The sequence below is a fragment of the Xiphias gladius genome, chromosome 11, assembly GCF_016859285.1.
Source record: "Xiphias gladius isolate SHS-SW01 ecotype Sanya breed wild chromosome 11, ASM1685928v1, whole genome shotgun sequence".
NCBI lineage: Eukaryota > Metazoa > Chordata > Actinopteri > Istiophoriformes > Xiphiidae > Xiphias > Xiphias gladius.
This window is the reverse complement of record NC_053410.1, coordinates 13,689,593-13,703,267: the sequence shown is the minus strand read 5'-3', so window position 1 is coordinate 13,703,267 and position 13,675 is coordinate 13,689,593. Positions and strand designations below refer to the sequence as shown.

Genomic DNA, 13,675 nt, shown 5'->3' with positions numbered 1-13,675 from the left:
AGCACACGGACACCGGGGTCGGGAACCTTAACATTTCCTGACAAAATCAAATGTGAAGGGAGACATCGCTTCCTATCTAAACCATCTCCTCTATTGTTGAGTACAAACATGTTACTGATGTCAGCTTGAGTGAGTTTTCTTTTCTCTTGTTTCCCATCTCCCTTCTACATGTGTGCCTCTTTTAGACATTATAAGAATATAGGACAAAGAAGAGAGACATGACGGCTGAAATTTAAACCGTGGCCTTTCGACCAAAGCTGCTTTTGCAGGAGCTTCAGTTAATGTGAGCTCTAACTGTGAAAATAAACCAAGCTGAAGCGTCCTAAGTCCTGTAAAACCAGGGAAGTTATGGGTACATGCTGTCACCCTTTGTAGCAGCAAGAGATCTACAGTAGAGCTAACCAGGACCCAAGCGATCCAACAAATTATGACAAACTGATCTGCTTTCATAATTGCAGCATACTACTTAGTCATGGTGAACCTAACAATTGCCCATAAATTTGTTACAAGTCAAATATTCAATATTAGCTTTTTTCACTTAAAAGAGCTGCCAACTGGTGGTGAGACTGAACCAAGTTATGGGGCGTAAAACCAAAACAATGGGCTGAAAGTTGCTAAAACGCTTCGCAGAGCTGAGGGGAACTACAGAGTAATAATTCTCTGTGGATTGATCACTACAAGCGACCCCTTCCATTTGATCCTAATTAAAGGAGCTTTAACCATTGGTATAGTTGATATCTTCTTAATGAACGGCCATGTTTTTAGGATCTTTCACCTCCTTCCCTCCACTTTCATCCCTCTTTCCTGTTCCTGCTTATTTACACCCATTTCCACTCTTCCTCGCTTCCTGTACTGCATTTTTGCTCCACTGTTCTCCTGTCACTCTTTCCTTTTCCATCCCCCCTGCTCACTGGTCTATGCAGCTAGATTTTCATCTGCCCCTTCTTTAACAGCAACACCACAGCGTGACTAACCAAATGCAAAGCCAGTGTGAAGATCAGAGAAACAGGTGGAAATTGTCAGACCAGAGCAGGCACTGCATGGACGAGGGCAAGTATTGGTATAGGAGCTATTATCAGAACCATTCTTCTTTGATGGTTGGGCACTGCACAGTAGAGTTTTGCTGGTCACAAAAACAGTAGTCAATGGTACTCAATTAAAGCAGGATATTGAGAGAGTGTGGTGTGAAGTTGAGAGCTTGTTCAGACCAGCAGAAATATTCCACTTTGGTATAGAGAGCCTTGTTGGCGTGGATTAATCCGGGGCCCAGTGATCCCAGTGGATGGAGAGAGTGAGCAGGACAGAGAGACTGAGGTAGAGAGAAAATCAACAGGCTAGGTGAGTCACAATAATCCTCACTGGCTGCGAACAAAAGAAAATCCACAAGTACAGGCAAGGCAGAAGCACACTGACACACACAATACCTCAGCAAGGCAATCAGTCCGCACCTAATCTACTCTCCCATTTATTTGTCACGCATCTACTCACTGAAACTCCACAATAAAACTTCAAACAGTCAAGAAAATGGGATTGTAATGAAGTCAGCCGACTCCACTGTAAAACGAGAGAAGTCTTTTAATGTTTTGCCAGAAGACCTGAGGTTATATTATGCCTCCATTCCAACACAATGACTGTCTGTCTGAGTGGTCGCTCACTGTCACCTACCCCCACATGGCTTGGCTTTAAGGTCTCTCAGTGTGCGTGTGCGGTTGTGTTTGTGTGTTTGAGATTGCTGAATGCATGCGATCCTACACAGTTCTCATTAACACTTTGCCTCAGTGCCAGATCTCGTTTCACTCAAATCAGAGAGACATTGTCCTCTTTGGCAAAGTAACATAGTTGACATTGTAGCTTAACAAAAGTTGTGAGTTCGAGCGTCCAGGCTGCTGCAGGGCTCGGACTTTATTAAACCAGGTTTTCTGTGGTGAAACAAAGGAAGAAATAAGGTTTTTCTAAAAAGTGAGTCTATGCATGAGTAATCGGCAACAGGCCTTCCCTTACTCCAGTTTTTTTCCTCTTCTTTTACAACCAACTTCTTGGTGTTGCAGACCTTAGCTTGTAGCTCTGTTTGGAGGCGTTTCCATGGGAGCGGAGGCCATGGACAGGGTGAAATGAGATAGAGAGACAGGAATAGTGGGAAATGGAAGGAAGGAAGAAAGAGAAAGAATGAGTGAATAGGTGAATGAGGGAGTGAGTCTTGTGTGTGTCTGACAGTCTGACAGCGGGCAGGTTGGCTCTTTAGCATCTCAAAGCATCTGGCCTCAATTCGGATCTGAGAGGCTGCTGGAGAGTTTGGAGTGACTGAAGCCTAGATTCGGTTTCTCTTTCTAGTGCACACACATATAACTGCAGAGAAACTCACAAAGTCCCTGTGGGGGTTGACAGCGAGAGCAGCCAGCAATCTATTGAAAAGGGGATGCAGTAGACGTCAATGACATGAAAGCAGCGACACAGCCTTGTGAAAACACCGTGGTCATTTGGGGACACAAACCGTCAGTCGCATGCTTATTTATGGGTCCAGTTTGAAATGAGTTGTGTGTCGTCCTGTTAGTTTCTCCAGAAGAGCATCCGCTGACTAAAACAATTAAGGTAGCATGCATATTTTGTCAAGGTAAAATCTTTGCCCATGTCAAGATTAGATTGAATAGACTTTATCCTATTTTGTCTTAACAGCACAAGGGCTGGGAATCATTTGGCAGTTTTCGATACTAGTGCAGAGTTTCAGTACGGATACCAAAACAACACTTTTTTCAATACCTTTTTAACATGTTTTTTGTTTCACAAAAGAGGTTAAATTTCTCAAATATTAAAGAAGCAGTAGAAGATTTTGGGAAATGCGCTTATTTGCTTTCTTGGATACATGGATACATACAGCAGGAACTATCAGATCAAAGAATTTGAACGTGTTTTTGATACTGGGTGCTGTGGACACATTTCAGTTGGTACCAAAAAAGGTATTACGGTGCTATACCCAGCATTTACCAGCAGTCGGGCTGAGCACAGTTAGTTTACAGTCAGCTGGCAGTGGAGGAAATTGAGGCAACAGTATGTGAAAAAGGCGAAGATGGCTGACATTCCTGGTCCGCTCCAAATGTTGGATTTTCCAAGAGATTTTCCAGCCACTGACAGTTATCCAGCGGCGGTCAGTGGTCAGACCCGCAGACACTGGAAATACCAAGAATACCGTTGGTAGAGACACAGGGATTAGTGTGGCCGGTGGGCTACTGTTTGTCAGGATCAATGACCATGGACTTAATACAATAACTGGGGGCAGCTACAATTTCTTATCATTGCAGGAGCAAGTCTTAACATGTTTTAGCATGTTATTTACTGGAGTATATTTTGGAAAATCCTGGTGCTCAGGCTGTCTTGAATTCTCATTGTCCCAACAGTGGAGAGAAGAGTAGTTTTCCCTCCCAAACTTCTCTTCCTTCCCCCCTGCTGCTTTGGCTGTATGCACAGTGGAGGGCCATTGTTTCAGTTTAACAGAGGGCAGAGAGCAGAGAGAAAGAGCCTGCTATCTCACCCTGAAAGCAGCCACACTTTGACTGACAACGTGACACATAATGTGAGGGAGATCGAGGCAGTGGCAGTTACAGGACGCACGATTGTGGGAGAGCAATTTACTTAAAACCAGGCTGAGGAAAAGTAAGCCACAATAACTGAAATGGCTCAGCTTTCTTTCTTTTTTTTGTTTTGTTAACATTTCAGATAAGGTGTTACAGCTTCAGTGTGAAATCACCGATCATTGCTGAAGCAGAATTTAACTCACATAATGCCACCCAAACAAACCCAGTGCTACTAAATAAAGCCAGGCAAATGAGTTCCACAGCAGCTATTACATAAACAGCAACGCCTCAGTTTAACTGTGCCAGCCTCCATGTATAATTCACTTCCACTCATCTGAGAAAAAATCTGACATGGCGAAGAAGCACATGTGCAGACGTATTCAGACATACTGTCCGCACCGCTGTAAACTCGAGAAAGATGGAGGGGGGACAGACTGGCGTGGAAAACACTCATTCAGCAAACTGAACAGAAGCCAGTGTGACTTTTAATCTCTCGCTGTCTCTCCGTCTTCCTCTCTCTCTCTCTGTCTCCCTCCTTCAGGGTTCCACCATGCTTCTCAACTAGAGGCTTTACATAAACACCTGGCGAGAGAGTTAGACTCGACAGGATCGCTTGAATATAATGGAGCTCAAATCTGAAACCACTTCGGAATCCGTTTATCCAATCTGAATGCTTTCGAATCCTTTATCATATTGTTTTGGGTTTGTTTGTTTGGTGGAGGATGGGAAGACTTGTTACTTAAAAAATATGTGCTGTTTTGATTTCACTCAGTACCATACTTAAGCCACGGAGATTCTGCTATGCTGAAAGGGTGTAGGACTTTCACCACATATTTTGTCTCTGGTCTGTGACATTCATTAACCATGTCCTGACTCATTTTTCCTTTTGCAGCTGCAGAAGTAAAAACAGAACTGTTTATATAATATTAATTCTAATTTATCTTTCTGCAAATATCAACTTAATAAATCACAGATTTTTTTGCGTGCACAGTGCAATTATTGTTACCTGAACCATTTCTCTACTGCTATAGGTCACAGATTCCGACGGTGTAACACCAGGGGTAGACTGAGCACTTGCTCTTCTCAAGTTATCAAAAATGCTTACTTAAAAAAAAAAAAAAAGCTCTTACTTAAACATGATGGATGTTACATAAATATTTAAACAAGGAACTTGTCAGTCTCTCCTTTCTTGCAAGTACCCTCCCACAAATATTTCATTTCATAGTTGTTTCGTTGTGTATCCACACCTTGAAAAGTTTAAGTTAAAGTGGTTTGTCCTTTTCCATCTGTCTTGCTAACAGCTGTGTCGCTGACTTAGCATGTGTTTGTACACGTCACCAGTTTTTTTTCCTTTGCAGATGCCTGTAGTGACAGAAAGAGGCACAAGAGACAATCTAAGAGAAATCATAGTTTGATTTGATATGGGATTTGCTGCCCGCTGAGCTTAACAAATTATTAAAAATGGAACCGACTTTCAGCCCTATCAGTTCAAATACAGACGACGAAAGGGAGGGAAAACCAAAGGTGAAAAAGAGCAAAAAGAGATCCTATTGTGTTTTATTTGGAGCTACTTCACTATCTTTTAACGCTGTACAACACACAGCATACACACACACACAGGAAGCATGAGTCAACACAGCTGGAAAGGGTTACGTATGTAACCTGCAATACACATTTACCTCATTTGTTATGTTCAGAGCAGATGAGGTAACCCATCGTCTCCGTCTCTGTCCCCACTCTCACTCCCCTCTACCTCATCCCTTTGAGTTAAACTTTACATCAGCGTTCATGTCATGACACCTGCCCATTTACAGCTGCTGTCTTTATGGAGTGAAACGTCAGTCCTTCTAACTAACTGCCAAAATCCAGTCTGGGTAATTACAGTCTTCTCCCAACGTGCTCTCAAATGAAACCTCAACATGACACAGTCAAACAGGCAGCTACTACAAAGAGTTGAGTGAATGGATGGCTCTCTAACCACTCTGGCTATAAACATATCTGCTGACACATCACTCTTGGGCAATAACAAACTTGATGAGAAACTACAATATGTGGCCCAAGGCGCACGAGGAGTCTTGTAATTACACGCGTAGGGAAGATAGAAGACAAACAGCAGCAGCTTATGTCTACCGTAGTGCTTCGTCATCAAAAGAAACACAAAGATTCCCTTTGAGTTCTGGATAAAAACGTATTTTGTACAGGTCACACTTCTGGGATGCGGTCTAGCTCTCTTCTTTGGTCGAAGTATGCTGCCTCATGCTCTTTCTTATCTTTAGTGTGAGTGTGTGTGTGTGCAGACAGATTGAATATCACCCTCCACCTCCTTCCTCCTCCTCCAGGCCAACTGTCCAGAGGGAGGAACAGCTTTTCTACGGGCTGAAATTTCAAATCAATACCCCAACAGACCGTAATGAGCAGATTACACAGGGTCAGGATTAAAAAAACCTGGGCTCAAACAAAAAGCCATCATCCCACCTCAACAAAATCCAACCTACTGGGTCTGTTTGTCCCTGCTTTTGCAGGCCAGATTCTCCAGGGTCTTTTAGAGCAGCTACAGTCCTAAAAACTTCAGAAAACTAACTTTAAGTCAATGCCAGTCAACTGACTCTGAATCATCCATCTGCCTTCAATCTCCGGAAAAATGACTAGAAACCAAGTTTCCCTGGGATTCTTTGTCATTATTTCACCATTCAGACCTCAGTTTATCCAGACTCTAGAGGTCATCACCAACTCCTTGGCCTTCACTAGCTTTCGTAAATTAGTTTCCAGTCCTGTTAAAATCAGTGTTTCTGTGTGAAACGGCCTGCCAAACAACTTTTGTCTCGAAATCTTTCCGTTACACACCTTCCATTAATGGCATTTCCTTGTGAATACAAAGTTTCTCAAGCAAATTTGTAAAAATAAAATAAAGAGCAGGAAAGGAAGGGCCTGAGTTTGGAGAATTTAAGACACATACATTCACTCATATCAGACACACTTATGCAGACACATGCACAGGCATACACTCTTTCTCACACTCACCCCACTGAGAGCCCTGCATCGCTGCCTCCACTTGCCTCCGTCTCCCTTTTAAAAACAAACAAAACAAAAAAAATATCACTCCAGTCTCTGTCGGCTCAGATTCTCCTCGTCTGTCCTTTTTCCCCCGTCGTCTACCTCTTCTCTACAATGCTCCAGCTTCCTGCCGTTGCATCTGTGCCGCTCCAGGACTTCATATCCCGACACGAGGACTTTCGAATGGAAGCCCCCTTATTTTCCTGTCCTATCCTCTTGTCCTCCTCCTCTCCCTTCTCACTTCACTCCACTGTTCCTCTTCTCAGCTTTCTTTCCCTGCCTCCGCCTTAGGACCGCCTCCCCCACGTCCTCCTCCTCCTCCTCCTCATTCCTCTCTCCCTCCCCTGTCTCACTTTTGTCTGCCAGCCCCCTGCCTCTAGTTTTCCTCTTTTAACACACACACACACACACACACACACACACACACACACACACACACACACACACACACACACACACACACACACACATTACTCTCCTCTGCCTCTATGTCTCCTCCCCCTTTCTCTTTTTAGCCTGAGCTTTATCCATCCCATTCTCTTTCACACATATTCTCTGCATCAACACAATCCTGCGTCAGATTGAAATTTCTTTACTAATTTTATCCATTATTTCAGTTTGATGGGTGCGTAAAAGCAGAATGGCCCACAGGCATCAGGAGAACACCTCCTGTTGCCCCAACTGTCCTCATCTATCCTGTGGCTAAATAACAGCACTGTTTCGCTCTATTGTGCAATTATCATTAGAGAATGACTACATCAAGACCCGCAGTCGCTACAGAGGCAGGGAGAGATTGAGAGGGAGGGGACGGGTCAATTAACCCAGATGGGGTAAATTACATAACATGTTTGTGCTCATCTTTCTACTTGCACACGCTGCACGCTCTCTTGTACACATGCATGGCCCTGTTCATACCTGGCAGTAACATGTGTCCTGAGTGATCCAATCACAAGTGGACAGCTGTAAGTGCAGGTGTGAATGCACCCATAATGCAATGAGGACGCATATAGATCTGATCGCTCAGATCACATTTGGACGTGGTCCTGAGCCACACTGAAGGACTGCCTACTCAAATGACGTCCTCTGCGTAAGCGGATGTACATCCAGCATTTGGTCAGTGGCAAAATTACAAATATTTTGCCACTGTACACCAACACAATTAATTTGAAATGAAGCCATCATGATGTCACTGAAGTGTGGACTTTTAACTTTAATTCAAGGGATTTAACAGAAATATCACTAACTGTTTAGGAATTACAGCCATTTTTATACATATTCCCTCATCTTCAGATGCTCAAAAGTAATTAGACAAACTAGCATATTTATAGATATAAGGTGTATTTTTAATACTTGGATGAAAAACCTTTGATGTCAATCACTGCTTGAAGTCTGGAAAACATGGACTACACCAAATGCTGAGTTTCCTCCCTTGAGATGTTTGACAGGTCTTTACTGCAGCCACTTTCAGTTGCTGCTCGTTCGTGGGTCTTTCTGCCTTCAGTTTTGTCTTAAGTAAATTAAAAGCAAGCTCAGTTGGGTTGAGGTCAGGTGACTGACTTGGCCATTGAAGAGCATCAGCAATCACATCATCAATAAACACCAGAGACCCAATTCCTTTGGCAGCCATACATGCCCATGCCATAACACTGCCTCCACCATGTTTGACAGATGATGTGGTATGCTTTGGATCATGAGCTGTTCCTTTCCTTCTCCATACTCTTCCCTTCCCATCATGGTACAAATTAATCTTGGTTGAATCTGTCCAAAGAATCTTGTTCCAGAGCTGGGCAGGCTTCTTTAGATGTTTTCTGGCAAAGTCTAATCTGGCTTTTCTTTTCTTGAGTGTTACCAATGATTTGTACCTTGCGGTTAACCCTCTGTATTTACATTCATGAAGGTGTCTTTGACAATGATACGCCTACCTCCGCAAGAGTGTTCTTGTCCTGGCTAGATTCTGTGAAGAGGATTTTCTTCACCAAGGAAAGAATTTTGTGATCATCCAATTTAATTGTCTTCCATGGTCTTCCTTGTCAGTCAATTGTCCAATTATTTTTGAGCCTCTGAAAATGAGGGACTATGTATAAAAATTCCTAAACGGTTTTTGTTAAAGCCCTTGAATTAAAGCTGAAAGCCTATAAATCACATCTTGATGGCTTTGTTTCAAATCCATTGCAGTGGTTTACAGAGGCAAAATTACAAAAATTGTATCCCTGTCCAAATACCTATGCACCTAAATGTATGTACTCATTCGCAAAGAAATACAAGTCATAGATAACGCGTATGCTGGCTTTGTCCACGATGTCTGAAAATTTCAAAAAGCCTATAGAGATATATTACAAGTGTGTCAAACATCTTGGGGCGATTTGGTTTGCCTGGAACATGCCAAGGAATAGACCCAGTCTGCATTGTTTTGATTCTTCTTCTTTTAATTTCCAGAAGACTAGGCACAAGAAGTGCATTGCTGCCTCACGCTGGTTGAAAACAACAACGCACTTGGTCTTTGCAAACAGAAATGATGTACATGTTTATTTGCATATAGAGGGGGGAGTGAGATCTGACCACAAGTGGTACCTCAAGACAAACGTGGAGACACATTCTAATGCCAAGTGTGAACTGATGTACATAGAGCTGTCCACTTATGATCTGATCACCCAAGATGCATGTTAATGCCCGGTGTGAACAGGGCCAAGGTGGGCATGAGCATTGTTCGGCCCATATTACATTCAAAAGGATATAAAACAAAGATTATTTTTATTTCATTTGAAAAGCTTGAACGAGCATTTTGTTTGGCATTTTTAGCCACGCTAGCAGCATGGCTCTATGAATGATAATGTTCGTTCCATGAATTTAATAGAGATATCTATGGTGACCAGAGGATGTATCCTAATGACTTTGGTGATCACCCGATTTTTCCTCTAGTGCCACCATGAGGTTCACATTTGTGGTTTTGAGCGAAATGTCTCAACAACTATTAGATGGATTGCCATGAAATTTGGTGGAGACATTCATGTTCCTCTTCAGGATCAATTAACATCACTTTTGTGATCTGTTGACTTTCCATCTAGCGCCATCATCAAGTCAAAATATTAATTTGTGTAATACTTTGGTTAATGAGCAAATACTGGCCAAACTTATTACATATCCATCAGCCTCAGCTGTAAAAAACTAAGATGGTAAACATGGTAAACATCATACCTGGTGAACATCAGCATATTAGCGTGCTGACGTTAGCCTTTAACTCAAAACAGCACTGTGCTTTAGGTACAGCCTCACAGACCTACTAGAGTGGCTGCAAACAATTATTTAATTATCAGTACAGTTAAATTGTTTTGTTTTGATTCCCCCATTAATTCGTCTTTTAATTAATTCAATAATTGTTTAAGCACTAAGCTATGTATGAATAACACACACTGCTCTGCTGTGTGGTACACAACACCAGCCACTTTAGGTTTATTGTTGTATGCTGCCATGGAAAACCAGTAGGAGGACTGAGTAATGCTGGAGGAGAAGTGTCTGCTGTGTATGTGCGTATGTGTGTGTGTGTGTGTGTGTGTGTGTGTGTGTGTGTGTGTGTGTGTCCGTGTGTGTTTGATTATGTGTGGAAGTGTGTCTCTGTGTGTGTGTGTGTGTGTGTGTGTGTGTGTGTGTGTGTGTTTGATTATGTGTGGAAGTGTGTCTGTGTGTGTGTGTGTGTGTGTGTGTGTGTGTGTGTGTGTGATTATGTCTGAAAGTGTGTCTGTGTGTGTGTGTGTGTGTGTGTGTGTGTGTGTGTGATTATGTCTGAAAGTGTGTGTGTGTGTGTGTGTGTGTGTGTGTGTGTGTGTGTGTGTGTGTGTGTGTGTCTGTCTACTCTCCCTCTTTCCTGGAACTTTCCTGTACCTCCCTCTGAGTCCCACGGTGGTATAACAAGTGAGAAGAGAGTTCACTTTCTGCACTGACTTGGCACTTTACTGCCATTAACACAGCCTACTTCTCTATGCTGAAAATACAACACCAGAAAGCTTTTGAGTCTTTCACATGTGCGTGACAGCGTGTGTGTCTGTGTGTGTATGTGAGAGAGAGAGAGAGAGAGAGAGTCAGCAGGAGTTTCTATTTCAGCCTGCGAACAGGTAATAATAACTTACAAACTGAGTGCATCCGTTCGGTGTAACATGTTAAACCCTCACATGAGTCAGCACAGAGCGGGAGATAACAAAAAGTGGGAAGAGAAGTTTAAACTTGTTTATTAAGTGGACTTTTTAGAGGGATGAAGCATACCACGCACACAATAGAGACAGTCTCCCGCTTCACTCACGGACATTGTTTCTCATTTATTCCCTCATCTCTGTCTGCTAGGTGCCAAGCAACCTGAACAGGTAACTGATGAGGAAAAACAAGTCTTTGAGTTGATGAGTTTAAGACAAAAACTTTTACATTGTTAAAGACCATAAACCTGCATTATCTGATTTGTGTTTGGCCACTTGGGGGCATCGTAACAAGCTGTAAAACACACATGATATCACTTTATAAGACTGTTGTGCTTAATGTATTAGCAAACAATTTCCTGTTTAAACATTCAGCAGATATGCAGAAACATTATCATTCATTTAGAGTCATGTTTCTGGTCTACATTGAAGCAAATATCTGACTAGTTTACTATACAAAGTACAGCGTGAAGGATTCACAGAGGGAGAAGAAAATTACAGACTTTTTTCTCTTGCAGTCTGACTGAACTGTTTATAGGAGCCAATTAGATCAGTTCTCCGGCATAGCACTGATATCAGCTACATATTTCTGTTAAAATAATCATGGTGACTGATCAGAATGTTTTGGTATTTGTGTGCTTTTATGGGTTTCAATAATATGATATCAACAGAAGTTGTCTGAGTGTTTGCGCTTTCAAAATGTCTATTGATACAATATTTTTTCATTCAGTCAGACTGGAGACTCATCTGGTAAGTTACACTATTACACACAGTCCAGTTTTTTCTGTGACGTGGGTTTACTAATGTGTAACACGCTATTTTTTCCAGATTATATTATCGATAAAATACATATTATATATTACATAGTTTGGTAAACACTTTATATGTTAATTTGTATTTTAATTCATATTTATAAATCAGCAGGCCAGACCAACAAAGCAAAAATCAGCAGGTTTAACGATTGTTTGTATAAATGCTAATAATGTTAATAACTTGTAGCAAGTTATCACCATAGAAACATCAAGCTACTGCTATTCTGCAGCTCGTAGAGCTCAATGAGCTAGTTGTAAGGTACTTAATGCTGGTGGTAACTTTGCACCAAAGATAGTCTTTTTTATTCTGATACCTCTAGTGGATGCTGTGGTGTAGTTAGGCCATGTGACCTCTTCATAAATGTGGACGTGTTCCCAGCTTTGAGAAATTTAAAGTAGGCTCTCTGATCCAGACAAAGACTTTTGACTTCAGTTTAACATAGCCAGCAATAGTGACTGGAGGTTAGTAGACACAAACTGGAAATGGAACATATTTAAAAATGTTCACCGCCTAGTCGCTTTGCCATTCGGTGCCAGGCAGGTATCATACAGCATATTAGAGTTTATGAGAGCTTCTGAAAACAGCTGTCGCCTGCTTGTGGAGGAAACAATACTGATAGGAGCCGTGAGACTTAACCAAAACAGTTAAGTTGCAGCCCTTAAAACGAAAATAAAAAAACGAAATGCTAAAATGCTCTGTAGCTGCAGGGAACCACTGAGTATGGGGATAATTCTCCGTTGGTTATTCATAACAAGCAACCCTTTTCAGATTACGTACATTCATTTTATCAATCATTAACTTAAATTATTGATTGTTGCAGCTTTTGCTTGTCAGAAACATGTATCAACCTAAAAACAAGGTACCGGGTAGGACGTATAATGAATCCTTTGTATTTTGCAAGTGACCTTCCAGCACAGGCAGTGGGTAGTGTTGTGGAACAGCTAAAGAAGGAAGGGGACAGCTGGGCTGGATAGGCTGAGCTGGAATAGAGGAAAGACTTGGAAAAGAGGAGACAGCAGATCTGTAATGGAGACGGAGGAAAGGAGAGAGGAAGACAGCTGCTGCTGTGTTGACCGCACATTATTATCAGCCCTTATATCTTACAAACACTGCACTTTACTGTGAGCCCTTGAGCTGAGAGAAATGATAAGGAGCTAATGTCAGGATTCAGTGTTGTGTGATGGTTGATAAAAACAAACCAAAAAACATTTTGTTTATACTAAGTTTTATACCTAAGAAAAAGGTGCAGTGAAGAGGAAGTTATGTTTGCTGTGAGAGAAAATGTGATTTGTGGCAGAAGTAAACAGACAAACACACCTTCCCTGACTTCTCTGAGGTATTGCTGTCGCCCAGCTGCCATATGGAACAACATGGACTCAGCCACAAATTCCTGAACCCTTGACCCCTCATCTCCTCCTCTACTCCCTCCTCCCCCTGTGACACACACTCCAACTACCATCCATCTCCAAACTCAATCCCTAAACGGACACTTCAAAGACAGGGGCCAAGACCCTTATTTCCATAAATGTGTGTGTGAGTCTGTGTGACAAAGTGGGTCACTCCAAATTGAGCCTGCACCAAGTCAGACCATTGATCAATTTCCCCAGCTACCCGAAAGACAAGGGAGAAAAAGAACATCACCGAAGTGGAGGGAGAGAAAGAGAGAAAGAACAAGAGGGGGAGGAGGAGTGGGGGATGCTTGAGTCAGCAAATTTTGAAGGTCAACGTCGTCAGAGAAGGGATTTGTCTGCAGAGGGTGTTTTGTTTTTTGTGTGGTTCCTTACCTCAGAGTTTCACCCAGCGTACTCCTCCTGGAGATCTGGGGAAGACAGGGAAATGGCAGAGAACTCTCATCCCAGGACCTCGGTCTTCTCTAGGCTCCTCTCCTGCGCTCTGGCCAAAGGGAAACACAAAGCATTAATGTTACCTGTTGACTCAAAATTACACTAATGTTGGCAGCACTGACATCATTTTAAACCTGCGATAACTGATTGTTTTTGGCCACTTAGGAGCAGTGTAAACAAGTTGTGAACACAGCATATCATCAGCTTCAAA

At 42.3% G+C, this 13,675-nt stretch overlaps 1 protein-coding gene across 3 annotated transcripts in view; it reads right to left on the bottom strand.

Annotated features, from left to right (window-relative positions):
* The window catches only part of LOC120796397 (leucine zipper putative tumor suppressor 2 homolog), a 43,996-nt gene that overhangs the window by 12,305 nt on the left and 18,016 nt on the right, over positions 1-13,675 (bottom strand). For 2 of the 3 annotated variants that reach the window (XM_040139197.1, XM_040139198.1), the window contains exon 2: positions 13,405-13,513. The gene's annotated coding sequence lies outside the window, so the exon portion shown is untranslated. Of the gene's footprint in view, positions 1-6,590; positions 6,882-13,404; positions 13,514-13,675 lie in introns of those variants that run through there. The other variant, XM_040139196.1, reaches the window with a different exon arrangement.